The sequence below is a fragment of the Varanus komodoensis genome, unplaced genomic scaffold (genome assembly GCF_004798865.1).
Source record: "Varanus komodoensis strain SLA01 unplaced genomic scaffold, ASM479886v1 scaffold11, whole genome shotgun sequence".
Lineage (NCBI taxonomy): Eukaryota > Metazoa > Chordata > Lepidosauria > Squamata > Varanidae > Varanus > Varanus komodoensis.
The window spans coordinates 3,769,023-3,788,870 of record NW_025335317.1 but is presented as its reverse complement, the minus strand read 5'-3'; the positions used below and the strand labels follow the sequence as shown (position 1 = coordinate 3,788,870).

At 45.6% G+C, this 19,848-nt stretch overlaps 1 long non-coding RNA gene across 5 annotated transcripts in view; it reads right to left on the bottom strand.

The window, feature by feature from the left end:
• LOC123018321 overlaps positions 1–19,398 on the bottom strand; it is a 51,593-nt gene extending 32,195 nt beyond the window's left edge. For 4 of the 5 annotated variants that reach the window (XR_006413742.1, XR_006413743.1, XR_006413744.1 and 1 more), the window contains exons 1-2: positions 19,126–19,398; positions 7,342–7,444 (exon numbers count right to left, since the gene is read on the bottom strand). This is a non-coding gene — a long non-coding RNA (uncharacterized LOC123018321). Of the gene's footprint in view, positions 1–1,581; positions 1,740–7,341; positions 7,445–19,125 lie in introns of those variants that run through there. The other variant, XR_006413745.1, reaches the window with a different exon arrangement.
• Positions 19,399–19,848: the final 450 nt, after the last annotated feature.

Below are 19,848 nucleotides of genomic sequence, written 5' to 3'. Positions count from 1 at the left end.
TTTGCAAGATGCTGGCACGTCAGAGGCACCACTGCAAAGCAGCGACATTTGCTTCAGCGTTAGAGCCTTCCTTCAATCGCTGCGCAATACACTGAGGGTTTCCTTACAATCGTGTGCCCATCAGGGACATGCCTGGCTCTGATGTAAGCCAGAGATAGCTAAGGATCGGCTCTACCTTTGAAGCTAAACAATAGTGCCTTGAACCTCTGGCTGACAGCGCCAGGGTGCTTCCAAAATGCCTCTTAGCCTAACTCATCGTCAACTGTTGGATTCTGCAATGGCAACCTTGCATGCCCAGGCCTGGAACTAAGTAAGCCCCATTGAACTTAGTGGGATTGGTCTCTAAACAAACATGCATAAACTGTGTGGCGAATTATCTGATCTTGTTTCCCTCCAGTGTGCAATTTTTTGTATGCGTTTTTGTACATATACCTTTGCCTGCAGAATGGGTTTGCAAAATCCAGAAAAGCCTGGATTTTTAGGAATAACTGAATCTGGGTTCAGGCATTGGTCTGAATGTGCAAATCTGGCTAGGTCTGCATTAATATGAGCAGGTTTCTCCAGTCCCCTCTCACTGGCATTACAGCTGTGATCATCCAATCAAATATATAAATTATCTTTTGCTACTGCAGCCATCCGGAGCTGATCTTGCATGTGTGAACCATTCCCAAGTGACGAAAATGCTCTCCTTTTCTGAGACTCTGTGCGCGACGACTGCCTGTCTTTCTGCAAGCCCAAGCGTACTTTTTGTTGCCAAAACACAACCGCAACACGCCTGCAATAGACTCCACAACCTGCCATGCAAGAGACACCTCCGTATGTGCACAGACAGACAATTCCATTTCAAAGTACCATCAACGCACATAAATGTTTCATTCATTATAAAAGCATAATGTTTGTGAGGATATTTGCAACAATCTTCCATTTATGCAATTGAAGGAGTGGCCAAGCCCAAGAAAACAACCCTTCTCTCCACAACGACTGTGCTTTTAAAGACAAACCAAGGCCTGCTATAGCATTGCGAATTTTGTGCTTGCACAAAATAAAATGCAGCACTGAGGGGTTTTTTTTCCATTTCGGTTGCTTGATATATGGCAGGAATCTGCCCCATCATTCTAGTATGATTCAAACAAACATTAGAGAGAATTTTTCTACTTAAATTCCTCACTGCAACAGAAGTAAATATCTTACTTTTATAAAACACCATTTCTTAAAGATAAAATAGAATTCCACAACACTCTCTCAGATAGAATTGCCATAAGTCAGAAACCCTTGTTCAAATAATGAACTATGAACGCCATCCATCTTGCGCCTTTACGTAGTAGTGAACTGGCTTTTATTAAGGTGCTCCTCCAGGACGCAGTGTGACTGATCACAATGAATGGCTTTTTTCCCACCACATCCTGGTTGCCACTATATGTCTTTAGTGAGAATGGAAAGGCAATTAAGAAGAAAACGATTGAGCAAGGAGAGACCAATGACAGGGCACTGTTTTTTAAAGACCACGGCACAATTACACCGCTGCAACTAAAGTGACACACGTACGTGGGGATTCAAACTTTTTGCAAGTACAGCACTTACGGTATCTGTCTTCCTTTCTCTTCCGTTGGAAGGCCTCTTTAATATGCAGGCATTGGTTTTCCATCCCTGGCCCCAAATTGGAGGTGGGCCCCAGCGGCAAAGCTGCTAGCCTTGTGTTTGGGAGAACCAACTTCAGTCCAGTGCTTGGCAGCAGACTCTGTGCTATTCGGAGGAAGACTGTTAAAGTCACACCCAACACACATTGACACAAAGCGGAGCCCCACTGCTTTCTGTGCAACTGGCTTTCCTGTAAGTGTGCATAAGATTGTGGCCCTGCACAAGAGTTAAATGGAGTGTACTCTCAGGACAGTGTGCAGAGAAGTACCATCTTAGTTTCCTACAGCTCACAGAAATGCACAAATATATTTATATAAAAATATAAATATACAAATATATAAAAGGAAATTCCAGTGGTCTTTCTACGCATCAGAAACACTTAAATGTTCTTCAATATGCTAAAGTTTGTGCTCACGAGAATGGTACTACGTGAGATAAAAGAAGATTGTTTCTTATCTAGATGATCTAGCCTGTATTCTTATGGAAATTATCTATACAAATCTTAGTAAATCGGTACTCTTATACTTCAGGTCTATATTCAGTATGGATCAGATCTAGTGGCTAGAATGAAACATGGCATTGTCAGGTGATACTACTCCTTTCATAATGATCTCAGTGTTGGCAGACACCAGGCAAAAATTGGGGCGAGGGGAAGGGGCAAAGGTTATGGGCGTCAAGATAGGGCAGCAAAACATTCTTCATCAGCTTCATCTTCATCAGCATCTTCATCAACATCATCATCTTCATCTTCTTCTTGCTATGATCATTCTCAAGGATGTCCTGCCCCAGGAACAAAACAACTTGGCCAGCCTTCAGGAGTCCCAGACACTTTGATGTGGTGGGGCAGGTGCAGAGGCAATGGCGATGTGTTCTGTGTCGGGGTGACATGGGCTGGGGATCTCCTCTGCCGATGCTCCACAAAGGAGAGAAGCTGTGCTCAGCTGGCAGGCTTTTTGAATTCTTGCGTTTGACGAAGTAGCACAACAGCACCTGTGGACAGGTGCTCATCCTTGTGCACCACCGAGGGGGACTGGGGAGCCACCCACTGGCGGGCTCCAAAAGTGCACTTTGGAGACACTCATCCACTCCCATCCAAACGGAGGCCCTGCTCTTTCTTGTGTGTACATGCTAGAACCAGAAAACTCACAAACAGCACATTGTGCACAAGCACACAGCCACACCTATCCCTATCCATGGCTGGTATGGAGTCAGTGGGCTGGAAGCCCCAGAGAAGGCACAGCATCCTCTTACATCCCTCTACGTGATTTAGCACAATGTGGCTTTCCACAGTTTTTAAGAGCCAGCCAAGCCGGCCATCCATGCAAGAGCAAATGGTAGCCACTCGTTCTGGAGAGCCGCAGCCACATTCTTTGCAAAAGCCTTTTCTAATAGCTGCACTGATATTGATGGGCCGCTATCCTGAAACACGTTTAGCATGACAGTTAATGCAGCCTTGAATGTGAATCTGCCAAGTTCTTGGGTAGCTAATAAAATTAAACTTGTCTACATGAGGAATCTTTTGGTCCTAGATTATATAACTGATTGATTGCTATATATCCAATATGTGAGAATCATTTAAAGGCTTTTGAAGACAAGTGACAGCTCCCCCACACATGAAAAAAGAAAAGAAATATTTTCCTACACCAAATATTTTTGTATTAAATTGGTAGCATATGCATAACATGTTTTTATGTGCTGTTATTAACAAAAGGACAACTTTGTAATGAGCTTAATTATTTAAGGAGATGCATATTGATACGGTGATTTCAGAAAGCTCAAACCATTAAATGGCAAGATGCAGCCCACAGTTTTCAAAGCTATCCTAGTGCTTGCAGAATTCATAAACCAAGTAAACCTTCTGACATAACGATAAAATGTGGCATAAACCCCAGGAAAAAATAGCCATCTTGAAAAGGGTAACAGCACTTTTATGAGAATTTCAACTGCACCATGGCAACATCAACCTGTCAAAGCAAATGAAGGGCAGTAAAACTAAAATTAAAAATGATGAAGGGGACCCCAGCTTGCTAACAGCTTTCCAAGCTGTAAAGCTTTCAAATGTTATCTCTTCATTGGTTTGTTCAATCACACATGTCTTTGCTACCAAGCTTTATCATATTATGTATCTTTCCCATCACTGCAGGCTGCTGAATTTGATCGACTTATGCATGAAAAATACCATTTTTCCCCAACTAGCTCATCTTGCTAAATTCCTTTTCCTGTCCTTATTGGTTCATTTTTATTGGTGCCTGTATTGACACCTGCAGGCTACAATAGCAGTGACAGATTAGCAATCAGGTCTGTTGCTAGGATTTATGTGGCCTTGGGCTGCAAAGCCGCTGGTGAGACCCCTGCAGTCACTCATTTCACCCTGGCCTCATCTGGTCTCATTTCCATCATCCAGGGCAGGGCAGGGCAGGGCTGGGCAGGGCAGTCCCAGTCCCAGCAAGTCTTCTACAGTGGACCATCCGGGGGGAGGTGCCAGGCACCTCTGGAGGACAACGGTTCTTCCCCACATCTGCCTGGAATCCCAAGAAGCAAACAAGCCGTGCGATGCGCAGGGTGGAATTTGGTTTGGAAGGACACACGCTGTGCAGAGCTGACAGGGAAGCAGTTAGTGCCAGCTCCAAACAGATTCAGAGACAGGTGGCATGATCGTGATCAAATCAACTCCGAAGCAGCAACCAAAGGGCTGGAAGGCAAGCGGCAAGCGAGATAATGTGCCTGAAGGAAAGCCCGTGGTTGGGTGGAGCAGACGAGTGAAGTGAGTTCATCTGTGTGACTGCGAGTAATTCCTCTTGCATAACAGACCTGACTCAGAGCTGGGCTAACTTTTTTTGCGGGCACGTCAACCATGAACTCAGATAACAAATGTACCACAGGGTGGGGACAAAAGCAAAACTTCAAATGTTCATTCAGTTCATTTTAATCAGAATTCATCCAATTCGTACCTTCTGGACCTAACATAGACACAAGCTGTAGTAGAGGTCCATACTTTTCTGAGCTCAGTGCAATTTCCAGACCTCTCCCCCAGACAAAACTGTATGAAACCATGCATTAATTTGGAAAATGCACATGAAAAATGCATGCCTTGGAAAATGCACATGACAATGGGAAAGGCACACAACTGATGCATGCTTTTGAAAAATATGCACAAAAATACACAGAGATTTTTGTGCAAAAATAAAAAAATCTCAGAATCTGATATGGACTTGAGTCCAAATGAGCTTTGAGATGGGATTCAGAGAACTTTGAGAAATGTGCATGTTTCTAGTTCAAGCTTTGTTACCAGAAGGATATGCATGTAGTTTGTAGTTCTTCCACCACGACTGTTTTTCAAATTGAAGCAGCTAAGGGCAGATGGCAAGTGTCCGAGTGGGAGATGTGCATCCACGCATGAATGTACGCTACTGTTTAACATCTTCCTTTTGCTCCTTTTCAGCTCCAAATCACCACCATCAAGCTGCTTATACATGCATGGGAGAGAAGACACAGCCACCAAACCCAAGGTTAGTCCTACATTCAGTAGCCCCATTGAAATGGGACCCCAGCTAGTCTTCTGCCCCTTAGGGCTAAGGATTATGCAGTGTGATGAGGTGAGAAACTGGACAATCAGCAGGGCCTCTGCACATTTCTAAGATCCTGCTTGAAACACTGAATTCGGTTGTTCAAATCAGCAAAACAAAGGTCCCACTGAGGTCATCCCATGGACCTGAACCCTGCCTGCAAATGAAGTCAGAGTTTCTGAACCTGCCTGGCCACCACTCACCTGAGCATAAGTACTAGGGTCACCCACACCTAAGATGATGCTGTTGATGCTGACAATTTTTCCAGAAGTGGTCTCACTGCCATTAGCCAGTCAGGGACCACCCCTCCCAACATTTACCCAGTTGGTCATCCACTCTCCACACCGCTTCTTGCACCAACTCTAAGCCCAGCTTCGACCTTTGATATGTGCACTACACATTAAGTATATATCAAAGGACGTACTGGGCAAGCAACATATCACCCTACCCCAGTAGACTTCATTGTGAGGCTGCAGACCTGACCCTGACACCATTGCACGATGCAGTCCTCAGGGCTTCATAGGCACGCATCGGTATCCATTTTGCTGCTTTGGGACTTGGTCGGAGCATGCCATCTGTGCTCTCACAGTGTCACGGAGAATAACTAGCTCTATTTGTTCTTTATGTCACTGCATGGCAAGGCACTCTCCGTGCTGTCTCGATGCATGAATACAAGCCAGAGTCTGGTGTCCAGAAATTGGCTTTAATTTCTCTAGCACTGAAGTGCGGCTGCGAGATATCAGACAGCACCGCCAATGCCTAGGGCAAGCTGTGAAGGACATGTTCTCAGCGGGTTATAGGGGGCCTTTCAGGGTGATGGGGCCAAGATGAGATCAGACACATCAACAGACTTTAATTTTTCCCCCCATAATCAAGTGGAAATAGTTACTCAGATCCTCAGAAATGCTGCTAGAAAACATGGCTAGGGAAGTATTTATTTTTATGGCAGTTTGAAAAGTAGGCTTCATGGTAGATGCACAGAAAATTAGAAAAAAATCTCACAGGCCAATAATCAAGTATGACCGTTTTTATATCATGCCACTCCACGGAAAATCCTGGGGTGAAGCACAACACGGCTAGGTTCAGACAATACGAAGCCCTGTGTTGTTGTTGTTGTTGTGTGTTTTGTTAATTACTTAATGACAACACACATTTAGGGTATAAGAGTGTGTTCTTGTGTTGTCTGAATGCAGCCAATGTCTGCATATCCACTTGCAGAAAATTCCCTGGATGAGGTGGAACAAGGAAGCCATTAAAGCCTTGTTCTGAAGCTGTACCCCACTTTCAAAAGGTTCTGTGTGGTTCTCTCTAGCTCTTCTTTTGGGGTTGCAGTATTTTCTCCTGGAAGGATCCCTGGGATGCATGATGGACCAAAATCAAAGCCTGGAATTGTTAGCCCCTTATTATGAGCTGGTGGAAAGAATCCACCATTAGCAGCAAGAGATATTCTGTCCTCAGCCACAAGAGGCAGACACAGGGAAAGTGGTGGAGGAGCTTGGTTCCAATTTATTCCGTTCATTTATTGGATTTATAATCCACCTCTTTCTTTTTTAAAGAGCTCAGAATGACTTACATCATTCTCCTGCTCCTGCTGACAATCTTATCCCCTGGGGGAGAGGTAGGTCTGAGGGTCTGGGGCTGGCCCAAAGTCACCCACGAGGCTCCACGACTGAGCAGGGCTAGAACTCCGATCACCTGAGTCCCAGATCTGCGCTCTTAACCACTACACCACACGGGGTCCCAGTCGACTGTGAGGACGCCACATATCTGAATATCTAGGGGAGCCAGTGTCAGGCAGCTCTGTAGGAGCAGAAGCAGCATGACCCCAGGCAGGGACTGGTGCTTCCTGATCCATTTTTGGACCCCTTGAGCATCCAGACAGAAAATGCCCTGAACTGAGAGGAACAGCCACCAGAAAGTAACTTCTACTCCCTGCCCAAACATCCGTGAGAGCGCTAAAGGTATTTTCCTGTTTCAGGGCTTGGTCCCACAACAACAGTCTCCACCCGCCTGGCACTCTGCAGCTTCCTCACATGGAGAGCTTGCAGAAAAAAAACGTGTCCCTGAAAACCAGCACCAAAACCAATGTCCCCAACCAAAACCAGTACCCTGAAAACCAATGGACTGCTGGGCTCACCTTTGGCAGTGAAGACTATTTCAGATAATGGAGTCAGCTCCTCTGCAGTCCCTGTTAGCTCTTCTTTGCTAATTCAGCAGCTTCTCCAGCCACTCTCCTGCTCCTGAAGCATGTAAACATTTTTTTTTTAATCATCATTCATCTTGCTGTTTTAGCAGCATGTTCCTCAGATTATTTATCCACTTGCCATTTTGAAATTAACAATTTATTGAAGAGTTTACGATTAATCTTCCCATTCACTCATCAGCAAATCAGCACAAACATGCCACCTTGGAGTCCACTGGTGTGGGCTTCTGCAAAACTTGCATATCTTCTCGTTCTCCTTCCTTAGGCAAAGTCATTCAGTTTTGCAAACAGCAAAACACAAACTCAGACTTCTCAGCTTTTATGGATCTCTTAACTCTGCTCATTAACTGTATTGCCATCCTCTTATCTCCTTTGCTAGACCTTGGAGTGTTCAAGGGAAGGAATGGGGAGCAGGATCCCATCTGCCAAAGTGTGGCCTGATATGCAACTTGAGCTGGTCGCCTTTCTCATAACGCAACACAGCTAGGTTCGGACAACACAAACCCTACTTTTTAGATTTAGAGACAACAGAGCTGTCATGTTAGTTTGTTGTTCTCATAAGTCAGAGTGCAAACTACTGCAGATGGAGAAAAAGGGAGCCCTGCTGTGTGATTAAGGCTCCAACCCTAAAACTTAAAAAGAGAAGACTGGGGGATAAGTCACATCTTCTCACTCCAGTTAACTTAAGTATTTTATTAATTGGACTGAACCATTCAGCTCTAGTATCTTTTTGGCAATGGCACCGAAAGGATGAGGGAATTAAAGAGATCAAAAACCTAAATCAAAGAAACTAACTGTGCAATAGAATTCATGTTTCAGGCACTGGGTTCAGCTGCCGTCTTCAGAAATGCATATCGCACATCTGGTTTCTTTGTCTCCTTAATATTGGTGGGGACCTTCCTGATGAGCTGCCACAGAATTTGACAGCTCCTATTCTCTGTAGGGAGCAGGGGCTTTAATTACTATTTTTTTTTAAAAAAAATCCTCTCTTAAATAACAAAGCAGCACAATAGTTGAAGGATCATTTCTTGTGGGAGACAATAACTGGACAATTGAGGGACAATTGATAAGTAAGGCTTCGGCTTCTGAACTGAGCTATTCAGAAGCAAAGAGAATGGAATTCCTGCTGAAACACACGGCAGCCCTAAAAACTTAATTTTCCCCAACTACAGTGAACTTCAAGTGCTGCAAGTGAATTGCAATAAGGGCGGGAGAGATATCAGAACTGGTCTGGAAAAGAGAAGAACTCGGGAAATACTGGTATGCAGTGGACTGGCTCTAATGTCTAGATTTTCCATGAAAAGTGATTAAGGACAAATAGCAAGACTTGATGGCTAATGTGGAAGCAACTTCGCGTTCCAGAAGAAGCTTGCCTAGAAACGTTCATTCCATGGAATATTTGTTAGTCTCTATGATGATTCAAGATGTACTGTTTCTGCAAGCACAGTCCTTGCCCAAGCACTCAGTATGTGAGGGACCTATACGCTTTAGAAACATGGACTCCCTTCCCAGTCTTGTGAATCCTTCCTTTCCCTAACCAGATGTCTGCCTATCTTTATTTACTTGCAGCCTGTCATGGCGAAAGCCACTGAAACAGGAAATACAAAGCAGTTGGTGCCACTTTTCAATATTGATCCTCTGCAGTTTTAACCTGGAACATATATGAGTAATAGCAAAAGGTGCTCCAAGGATCAGTTGGCAGGACAAATATAGGCTCAGAATCCATTTATTTTTTCCACTGCACGTCTAACATTTCTGAAGAATGGTCTGACTGCAGTCATAATAAAGTGAGACCAAGAGATGAGGCATGAGGAGGACTGACAATTTCTTGTTTCAGCCTCTGAGTGCTGAAGAAGAACATTACTGGCTGGTTCCCTTTTTCAGCCTTTGACCAGTTGCCCCTGTAAATTATGTTACCCTGAGAGGTGACGCAGGCATTCTTTTGTCACCATTAACCATTAGCTTTGGTTAATTAAGCCGTTTGCAAATGTACTCATGCAACCAAAAGCATCAGAACCTCACCGTAAGATACACGAGGCTTAGCTTCCATGCCATGTAAGTGTAAAGACACGCCAGTATCTTACATTTTCTTCAAGTTAACTTGTTTGTTGCATTTATGGTATAGGAGGCATACCGCAAGAGTCAGAGCTGTTGCACTAATGTACACAAACTACAGCTAACCCAGTCCAGAGTGACTGAGCATACTACAGGGGTTTTCAAGCTAGAACCATAGAAGAGTAGAGTTGGAAGGGGCCATGGAGGCCATCAAATCCAACCCCCTGCTGTTGCAGGACACCAAGTTGCACCATCCCACAGCTGGGGACTGGGGAAACAGGATAACCACTTTGAGGACACTGAGGCAGAAGCAAAAAGCACCATACACATAAAATAGTATTCTGTGTATTAGTTTCCAAACACAATTCCAAAAAAATGAAAATTCTCCAAGACAGCCGGAAACCGAGCAACAAAAAATGCCAACAAAAGAGCAAAACACCAAAATCAGTGCAGCATGGCTCCTGGTGAGCCATCTCTCCCCTCTCTGCCCACCCTGGAGGCACCAGTGCATGCCGCCCCCCCCATGGATGAGGAAGAGGTGTTGGAGCCCAGCCAGCCCCCTGCCAGCCTGCAGCAAGCAGTCCAACCCCGGACTGACAGGACATCTCCTGTGGCTTGGCACTGATCCATGGACCAGTGGTTGAAAATCATTAGCCTACTACAGGGAGTTGTCAAAAATCAGTGTTTGCACCAAAGAGTTATGACATATCAATCAGTCCAGAAGGGAACTGAACTTTGAATTTAAATGGCTCAGCTCATTTGCTGGATTTGCCTCTCCTTCCACGACCACCCAGAGGGCCTCTTCTTCTGCATATCTTAGAGGCCACCAGCAATGTTTGGCCCTTCCAGGTGCTTGGGAAAAGAAGGCCAGCAACACCTGGCTACATTCCGGCTGATCATTATAAGAACCCTATAACATGAAGAATGAGTTTCTTGTGCACCTTTCCCATTCCCATTTGTGTTGTCTCTTTGTAATTCATAAGCCTGAGGGCAAGGACTGTCCAGTTTCTGTTGATCAGCAATGCACTTGGGATACCTTTCGACTGAACAGTGAGCTATAAATACTTTAAATAATGAATCAATAAGTCCCCTGAGTATAATGGCCCAACTCATAGCAAACTGGAGTCTTCCAACTGTTTTAATAGAATATGACTATTTTTCATCCAGTTCCTTGAGCTGTGTGAGCCAGTGCAGTGTTTTTCAAACCGTCCAGGAAAACATGGGCTTTGTCTGAAAGTTTTCAGGAGGCCCTCAGTGAGAATACTAGTGCGGTGGGCAAGCTTTCCTGAAAAGCAGCCTTTCGCAGTTCCTCAGCAGGGAACGCTTGGATGTGTTCTAAGGCATCTTGTGGACTCAGCTGTCTCTTTGGCGCCCTAAAGGAATGGATGCACCTAAAACATAGAAACAAAGCGAGTCAAGAGGGGCCTCCCAGGCCATCTTCTCTGACCACTAGCTCCAGCTGGCTTTGCTCATGTCATCTCCAACATGTGGGAGTCCATGTGGGAGTTCTTTCCTTGAACACCCTCACGGATGGGGCCTCAGCCACCTCCTGTGGAAGCCCAAGAACCTAGAACTGTTTAGACTCATCTGTGCTGCATTGCCCCAGCTGTGCTACATGTGCAGATGTTCCTCGGTGAATGCACTGATGTGGAAAGTCCCATGAAGGCAGAATATTTGAGGACCGTGGCTTTAAGGGCTGAGAGAAGGACTTCTCCCCAGTCCTTAATTTATTAAGATATAGACTGTGGTTTACAAACCAGGAATAGCCAATCTGCCTTTCCCCAAATACACGGCTTGAGTGTATGATGAGGACCGTACCCAGTTGCATTGCCTGGTCGAACACTCCAAGATGGAGAGCAAAGTTTGCAGCAACTGGCATCTTTGCTCTACCCCCAGCCTGTCCTGCTTCACCTCGGTGGAGAAAAGGACAACCCCGAGATGTTGTGCCTGACTAGTAACTATGACAGAAGGTAACGCGCCACTTCCAGACACCAGTCTTGCACTTTTTGTGTTGACAGAAATGAAATGCCCAGACAGGCCAATTTTAACAAAGGAAGAGGAAGAGGGAAGACTGGAATATATCTTTTTCATTTCCCCATTATCTAGGGCAGTTTGAAATGTCTTAGAGGAAGAGTTGGAAGGCCAAACCATATATCTGCTCACCTCTCCTGTGGCAGCTTCTCCAACCACAGCCAGTTGGAAGAGCTGCTATTCACAGGCCCAACAGTTAGCAATTCATCATGTCAGTGAACAAGGAGGGCTTCCCTGGATTGATCCAAATACCCTGGAGGCACAGGGGCAAGATAGAAAGCTCCCGAGTTCCCGTTAACATTGCCTCTTTGTAATAAAGGCCATCGGTCCCTTCTCTTTGTTAGGATTCTTATCATGCTTTCTTTCTCTCTCACATATCCAATGCCCTTTTATGCTGCAATACCTGGAAAGACTTTCTCCCCAGTGAAAATTTTAAAAGAAACAGGTTATGGCAAAATATTCAGTTACAGGTGACACTTAAGGAGAGGGAAAATAAGCTGTGTAAACTCACCCATAATTTTTGAATAAATGTTTGTAGCACTCCTAATTGGCAGAGTGTTCTAGACAGACAGGTTAAATTGATGGCTTGTTAGTGAGGACTGGCCCCTTTGTGAGTTGTTTTCAGAATGATTGATTTACAATAAAGTGGCTCATGGTGGGAGCACGCAGGTGGAACTGATTCGGATCGATTCCACAGAAGCTGACTAATCAGCTGCTTAAACTGGCAGAGTGCTCAGTGACGGAAACTGTCGAGCCATCATTTTCTATCTGAGATTACAAATTAGCTCATTCCATTTATCCTGTCCCCCATCAATGTGGGAGCAAACAGGGAAGGAAAAGGGGGATTCTGGAAGACATGGACAAACAAGCAGCCTCCCTTGATATGGAACTGCTATGTGGGCCGAGAAAGCGTACACATAAAGGGGGCAGGGGAAGCTATTTGAGATTATTATGCTTGCGTTGCATTTCTATCCTGCCCTTTTCCTCTTGTAGCTTACTCAGTTCCACTGTCTGAGGGCAGCAATCCTGCTAGGGGGCTTGGGCTGAGAGGCAGTGACTAGCCAGAGCCCACCAGTGAGTTCCAGTGGCTGAGTGGGGACTAGAACCCAGATCTCCAGTCCCACTTAACACCACCCCACACACACTCATGAAACTTCACTAACAGTGCAAGCCTGTGTACTTACGTACTTAGGAGTAAGTCCTCCTGAGTTCAGGGGGATGCACCCCCAGATGGGCGCATGTGGGAGCACAGCTTAAAGCACTCTTCCTTGATCAAAAGGACACCAAATGAGGAGAGAATCCCATTGAACTCAGTGGGATTTGTTTCTGACTCAATGGGCATAGGGTTCTGCTGCATATTGATTCTTTTTTCTTTTTGCAAGAGAAAACAATAGTACTAGTGAGGTGAACAAAAGCCAGAAGTAGTCACATCCTCATTGGCAGCTGGCGCCCGTCGGAGCTGGTGTGCCAGCTGGATAGAATAATAGTAGCATGAGTGTAAAGCAGGGGGATTCATGCCGCCATACAGAAGTGCTTCCTTGGAAACACATTCTCCTGTTCCAGCACCAATTCCTATTCCACAGAAAATCAAGCAATGTTGAATATCCGGGTGCAAAGCAGAAGGGGAGAATGCACATAAGATGGGGATGATGACGGCAGCCTGAGCCCCACAAGACGGCAGGAGGACACTTTCTTTGGAAGTTCTAGGTGCTGAGAGCATCCAAAATTGACCCGTTGGGTTTGCTATTGCTGTCATGACAGCAAAACACCCTTAGAGCCTCAACATGGAGAAGCAGCAGAAACCCACTGCTGGCAGAGACCTTGGAACGTCACAGCGTCAGAGCTGCACAAGAAAGGATCCCGGATCTAGCTCCTCCACAGCCACCCTCCTCCAGAGGTCCTCAGATGGAAGGGTAAGAAGCAGTGCAGTGCTGACATGCTTCAGCCTCGGTGGTAAGGTGTTAGCACACAAGCAAGTTCAGCCACTGCGTGAGTTTGGCAACAGGGTGAGGAGCCTTTCTCTCCCCCTTCCCATATCAAGTAACTGTAAATTAAGAAATGAATAACCAAAAGTAAAATGCAAAATAGTAAAAATAAGATCAATTAAGTGATAACAGCCCAGTTATGTACAGTATGTGGTTGTGTGTCTCTTGGTTGTCTGTGCTCAGTATAAGGGGCTCCCGGTTCCACCCAAGGTGACTGACCTAGATGAGCTAAAAGAGGCAGAGATAAAGGTTGATGGTTCTCTTGGTGCCCAAACAAGGCAGTCCCCATTCATGGGATCAAAATAAAATTTAAACATCCCACCAGTGCTGAGGTAGGAAGAATGGATAAACCATCATTCCAGCTCAGCTGGGATCGGGCAGTTGCGGGGTTGCATTGGGAGGTGGAAAAACATTAGGGATTGTTGAAATCAGGACTTGCCGGTTTGCATCTTCCAAAGAAGAACAAAAACTCTGCAGCAATTCACAGTTGAAGTCTGCACATTTCCGAAACAAGTCTGCACATTTCTGAAACACACTGAAATGCAGTGTGATTTTCTGAGCCCTGAATGCATTTCACAGTATGTTTGAAAAATGTGCAAGAAAAATGAGGGCTTTGGAAAATGTACATAAAGCTGCTTTGAGCAATGGGAGAAGAATGCATGCATTTCAAAGATGTGGATAACTGATGAGTACATTTGGGGAATGTTCATGAAAATACACATTAATTTTTATGTGAAAATAAAAAACATCACTTTCTGATACAGACTCAAGTCAGAATGGGCATCAACATTTTGGAGAACTTTTTTTTTTATTTTATTTTCTATTTATATCCTGCCTTTTTCCTACAAAGGGCTCAAGGCAGCTTACATCATCTCTCCTCCATCTTATCCTCACAACAACAACCCTGTGAGGTAGGTTGGGCTGAGAGTCTGTGACTGGCCCAAAGTCACCCAGTTGGCTCCATGGCTGAGCGGGGACTCGAACCCAGATCGTCTGAGTCCCAGTCGCAACTCCAATATACACACATCAGAATCTACAGATTTTATTCTGTGGCCTTACAGAAAGTTAGTTCCACCAATTGCCAAATAACTGCCTACAAATGAAATGAAATGAAATAAATTAGAACTATTTGGGGGGAAATGTGCCTCTTCTAATCCACATGCCTTTTGCTTTTTTGTTTCTATAATCCTGAAATCAAGGTGAAAGATGTGTTGAATCAAAACACTTTCTGTGTATCCATTGCAGAACCCAACAGTGGAGTGATGGCTGTTGGCTGTGAGCAGTGCCCTGATGAACTTCACCTGTACCCAATATTGGTCTGTGCACACCTGGACTTGCCATTCCCACAATAGAAATCGACTTCAGCAGAGTTGCCAAATGTCCCTTGATTCAGCAGTATCCAGGAAGGCTAGAGCTAATTCTCAAACACAGAGCCACTTGTCTTGTAGGGCATTCATATTAAGAAAGGAAGAATATTCAGTGAGAACACAGTATTCTGGCATAACAAAAAGTCTTGTTAAAATCAAGGTAAATTCTCGAAGTGGCAAGATGAAAGTTCCATCCCATTGATTTTCCTTGTAGATCTTTGATGAAGGTCAATATCAGGAACCAGGCGGCAACTTTTGGGAAGCTCCTGGGTTCTCCCCTAGAGAGAACCAAGTGTGATTGTGCTGTATTTCAAAATTGCCTCTTTGCGGGCTGGAGAACGTGTGCTTCTCTTTAACCAGCCCATGCGACCGATGAGGAAGAATTGACCCTACGCTTTCCAATGCATCTTCACAATCTTACAGGCTAGCAACCAGCTCCTTATTTTAATGGAAAGTTAACATCTGATGGAAGCTCTATTGCATTCATCTCTGTCCTTTCTCTGTGCTGATGTGGAATCATGGCAGCACACACGACAATTCTTTTTTATTATTGTACTGCAGTGTCGAGACCTTGGTAAAGGATGGAGTAGAAATGCTTTTAATAATAAATAACTACTTTCTGAGTTCAGGTAATGATACATGTAGCAAGTTCTTGGGGCCAATCTGAAAGAAAACTACAAATGGCCAGTCTTCTTAGCTTTAGTTATGAAGGGTTTTTCATGGAGTCGTACCATTGGAAGGGGCCTGGCAGGCCATCGGGTCCAACCACCTGCTCAGTGCCAAATTCACATCTCCCATCCAGAGTCCAACCAGGCCTGACTCTCCTTAGCTTCCAAAATTAGGCAGGATCAGGCACTTTGAGAGCTTCGAGAGCATTCTTATCATGTTTTAGGAATACATGGAGGAAACTTTCCACTTGAAAAAGAGTGTCTCTTGAAACACATCAAGGAGTAATGGACAATCCATATAGCCCTTTCTTTTTGTGGTGGAACTATAAATGATAGCTGATAACATTAGTATTGCATTTAATTGTTTCCGGGAAAATCTGAGGAAGGTTGACCTCAACCACCATTACATTTTCAGCTCTGTTGCGTGTCCACATTTCAAAATATTAGCTGCTACAAAATACAGGCTTAAGCTTCCTTTAGTGTCCTCCAATCCTGACCTGCAGGGCTCAGATTTTGTCTCAAGTTGATATAATTCAGTGTCCCTGGCAGTGCGATTCTAGTCTTCCTTTTAACAATGTGCCAGAGCCACTGAATTATGTGTTGGTATCGAGATGCGGGCTGCTCGCTGCAAATTGAGCTGATAGCTGGCGAAGTCATTTCGCTTCACACCCTCACATTGATGGGCAGTCTCTGGAGGTGAGATAAGCAACCTGGTTCGGATTCAGAACAAGATGTGTTTCTTCAAGATAAGATGGGTGATTTAAAAGAAGCAACGGCTCAGGCAAACAGGGCGTGAGGGCTGGGGACCATTTATCAGGCACGCTTGCACACACACCGCTTTCTGTGACTGCCTGAGACATTTTGGGAAAGGTTGTAACAAATGCAGAGGTCACTTCTTCGCTGGGCACTGCTCCTGTGCTGTGGCATGCACAGCATGTTTCTTGGACCAGCCACCCTGGATGGGGAGCTGGACTTAGACCTCATAGGGACCAGGCCAAGCTCCGCCTCTGCAATTGCCTCATTGCACAACCTCCCCAAATCTCACTTTTCCTTGCAAAACTGTTGAGGTTGACAGGGACCATTACATAAAAATGGGGTAGTCTGAGGTCCCTCCCTGAAGACTTGCTATGTATATATAATGATACATGATTGTGTACTTTAGTTGGATAGCCATATGTTGAAAGTCCCTTGGACTGCAAAGAGATCAAACCAATCAATCTTAAAGGAAATCAACCCCAACTGCTCTTTAGAAGGCCAGATACTTTGGCCACTAAATGAGAAGGAACAACTCACTGGAGAAGAGCCTGATGCTGGGAACGATCGACAGCAAAAGGAGAAGGGGACGGCAGAGGATGAGGTGGCTGGATGGAGTCCCTGGGGCAGTGGGTGTGGGCTTGGGTGGACTCAGGGATGGTGGAGGACAGGAGAGCCTGGAGGAATGTCATCCGTGGGTCATGATGGGTCAGGCACAACTTTGCGACTAACATCAACAATGTTATGTAAATGCTTATTTTCCTCTTAAAATGTTAGTTTTCTTTCCTTTCAGCTTGATATTGTGGTAGTCAGTGAGAAGAAATGTGAAGCTGTGGTTAGGGTGTTGGACTGGAACTGGGCAGACTCAGATTCTTGCCCACCACTTGGCCATCAAGCTCACCACGTGACTTGGAGCCCGTCACGGACTTTCAGCCTAAACTAACTCACAGGATAAATGGAGAGGAAGAGGATGTGCACTGCCTTGGCTTTGACAAATAATCTACCCAGAAGTGTCCCTGCCTTCCCACACCCCGTCTGGAGGTGGCCACCCTGAGGAAGGCCTTAGCAGGAGCTTCAAGGGGTGGATGAGCTGACATTTGTCAATACCAGGAGCAGTTTTTCTGCAAGCCCATCTCTTTTCTGCATTCACATCACAGCAATGCTACACCAGGAAGTGGGCTGAGAAATAGGGTGAGGGGAGTCAATCCCCTTTGCATGCCTTTCAATAAGTGACAACATTTATGGAATGAGAATTCCACAATTTGATGGAATCCGGGGGCTTCTGGAAACCACAGGAAGAAACAGTTCAATGTTGCTCTGTACCACAGGGCTGCTTCCAAGCCTAGGTTGCCTCCTGCTGCCAAGGGGTCTCTTTTGGCGGGTGCCTGGAGCTCCCTGAGCTGACTATCCCAAAACAGCAGAGTGTGTGGGGTGCCACTGGGAGACCCGTCTCTGCAAGGTGCAGGGAGCATCCTTATCCTTCAGAGATGGAAGTGGGATCCGTACCTCGTCTGGGGGAATGCAGGCATCTGGAAAGTGGGTGAAAAAGTGCCCCTCAAAAATGCGGAACGTCTCACCAATATAGGACTACCTGTCAGCAAGTTTCTCCTTGCAAGTAGGAATTCTCTGTGGCATCTCCAATTATCTGCAGTGAAGCCCCAAGTAGGGCTCAAAGTTCAGTCTTAAAAGCCCTCAGTTCTTTGACAGATGGCTGCTAGGCTATGTCTGTGCTTCCCCTCTTGGACTTTGGTCTAACATTCATTTACAAGCTAGTCCCCCTTCAGGCCTCATGTGTTCTGATCCTTGGATCTTTTCCAGATCTTACCTTTGAGAAATGCCCGAGCCTAAATGGACACCTTGGAGGGCCCTTGCCCTCCAGCCTGGGAATGGCCATCTCCTTATACAGCCGGAAACATTCGATTACTCTAAAGACTGGTTGCTGTTCTGCTTCAAGCCAAACTCCCCTAATAAAGCCCCCCACCCCACCGCCCGTGCTTGCTGCAATGTTTCTGGTTTCCGTGTTCTCCTTTCACGTTAGCTTCACCACTACTTTCCCAACTGGCAAGAAGTAAGATATACTTTAAACATCCTGCGCAGGAACCTGCTGATCCATCTTAACTTCGGGTCTCTGTAATTGCAGCTTGAATCAAACCGTTTGTCTAGAGAGCCTTTTAATGGTAGCCCACTGGTGATGCTGAAGCCCTGCCCCAAAACTGCATGCAAGGTATTTGTGGCATCCGTGCTCGGTTAGCATTTCTGGCCTGCAGAACAATGTTTGCACAAGGGAAGTCAAGTTGATGGACATCGGGGCTTATCCGTCATCAATATTTTGAAAGCTCCTTTGAGGAATTAATCACATAAAGCAACTGAGGCAATCGGAACCCTGCCCGTTGAAGATAGAAAGCATTTGAATGAATGCTGTGAAAATATTTTAATGGGAAAAAGGTCTTATTATAAAGTCACTGCAATTCATTTGCTCTGAGCATGGGGGGAGAAAGCAGAGCCAGAAAGGAGGGCTGGGTGTGGAGTAGCACAGTTCAGGCTATTGTCTCTCCTCCTGGCATTCTGTTTGCGATCCCTGTCATTCCTCTGCCAGGCTCTTGGTGAGAAAGGACAAGGGGGAGTGGAACTGCCCCCCATCTTGTCCCCTTGGACAAAATTCCAGATTATGCATATAAAGTAAAAAGTAGGGATTGGATTGCTCAGGAAAAGGTTTGGGTATGCCATGTGCTTAACCCAGAAACCATAATTGCAATCCTAAGGATGATCATGAAAATGAGACGGGATGTGCTCCAATGCATGCAGAAAAAGCCTTGAAGCAAGATGCACACACCTTGCAAAGATTGAGTAACAATGTACCTGTAATGGAGCTGCTCCTGGGGTTGCACTGGCCAGGAAGGGCCAGCTGGGCCTGCACTGGCTCTTGGGTATGCCCGTTACTTCCAGAAGATCTGCTCCACCAGAGCTGCTTTCTGGGTCCTCAGTTAGCACCACCACACAGGACGGACTTCAGAGCTGCTAGGAAAGCAAACAGAGAGAGAGACAGAGAGAGAAGGAGCCTCCCGGGGCCTCCCGGGCCAGCCGGCTCCACTCATGACATGTCTACCATGTGCATGCCCAGCATATCCTTGAACACCCTCACCGATGGAGCCTCAACCACCTCCCATGGAAGCCCATTCAATGCACTAGGCATCCTAACCATCAAGAAGTACTTCCTGGCATCCAACTTGAATCTTGGTTCCCCAAGCTTTGCTCCATTGGAATGTGTCCTGCCCTGCTCTGCAGGGGGGAAAAGGTCATGACCCACTTCTGCACGGCACCCCCTCACATACCGTTATGTCTCTAACAGGTCTCCTCTGAGTCTCCTCCTCTCAAGGCTGAAAAGATGCAGCTCTCTCAGTCTCTCCTCATATGGCTTGAGTTCCTTCCCCCACCTCCCCCTTTTCCCCTAAAATGAAGCTTGAGGTGCAATCCTCTTGGAATTGTGGCATCTCTGTAGGTCATGGAACCAGAGGAGCAATGGTGATGCTGCTCTGTATTTTCACTGGACGGTTGTTTTGGGCCATCTTGGGATGGCGTCTT